Source organism: Elephantulus edwardii, unplaced genomic scaffold (assembly GCF_000299155.1).
Source record: "Elephantulus edwardii isolate Elephantulus edwardi_28Jun2011 unplaced genomic scaffold, EleEdw1.0 scaffold00308, whole genome shotgun sequence".
Lineage (NCBI taxonomy): Eukaryota > Metazoa > Chordata > Mammalia > Macroscelidea > Macroscelididae > Elephantulus > Elephantulus edwardii.
The window spans coordinates 2,174,192-2,175,332 of NW_006400058.1; the positions used below are offsets into that span (position 1 = coordinate 2,174,192).

General features: G+C 42.7%; 1 pseudogene; it reads left to right on the forward strand.

The window, feature by feature from the left end:
* The first annotated feature begins 773 nt into the window (after positions 1–773).
* LOC102874966 overlaps positions 774–1,141 on the forward strand; it is a 2,413-nt pseudogene continuing 2,045 nt past the window's right edge.

Here is a 1,141-nt window from a genome sequence, read left to right on the forward strand (position 1 = left end):
GAGAGTTCTGTCAGACAACCAGAAATTTTACACAAGCCACTCAAATTCCCTTTCAGCTGGCTACTCAAAACAGATCTCATCATGCAGGTGATAATGTCTCAGCAAGGAAATGATTACATGGTGTCAGATCTCATCAAAGGAAAGACTATATCGTAATGGACAAACCACAGGATCATGGACAGTCAACAGTTGACTTACAAACTTAACCGTTGCACATGGGATTGTTGAGAGGGGCCAGTGCCTGGAGAAAGACATCATGAAATCAGAGAGTCGGGTGAGATATAAGGCTCTCAAAAAGATGAATAATTTTCAATCTAAATAAATATACTGGAAGCAGGAGCGGCATCAACTTCCAAAATGGCTTGCCTCCAGAAACTCGATGTATGAACAGTGCTCAGGCCTTTCGTTTATGGGGTCGCTATGAGTCGTCTACGACTCGACGGCACCTAACAACAACAACAACAACAAATAAATATATATAAAAAATGGATTGACAAAGTGGCTGTAGCAATCGGATTTAAGCACAGCAGATTCTGAGGATGCGGAGGACTGGACAGTGCTTGATTCTTTTGTGCATAGAGTCACAAGGAGTCAGAGCCAATTTAACAATACCCAACGACATCAGCATAGAAAGTGTGAGGGTTAAGGGAACAGCCTGGCTCCTACCTGCCATCTTACGTCCCCTCGTGTGCAGCCTAGCTCAGCTGGTCTGCCAAGGACCCTCTGAGTGACGGCCCTAGTGCCCCGCATGGCCCCATTTACTCTCTGACAAGATGAAAGAAACCATCATGAATAAGGAGAAACTTGCCAAACTTTAGGCGCAAGTGAGCATTGATGGAGAAGGAATTGCGCTCAGAAAGAAGGTGGTTCATAGAACAGCTACAGCAGGTGACAAAAACCTTCAGTTCTTCTTAAAGAAATTAGGGGTAAACAATATCTCTTGTATTGAAGAGGTGAATATGTTTACAAATCAAGGCACAGTGATCCACTTCAGTAATCCTAAAGTCCAGGCATCTCCGGCAGTGAACACTGTCACCCTAACCACCACACTGAGCCAGAGAAGCTGACAGAAATGTTAGCCAGCATCTTTTTTTTTAAGTGTTATCTTTTTTTTTCTATAATTATATTTTATTAATTTTCA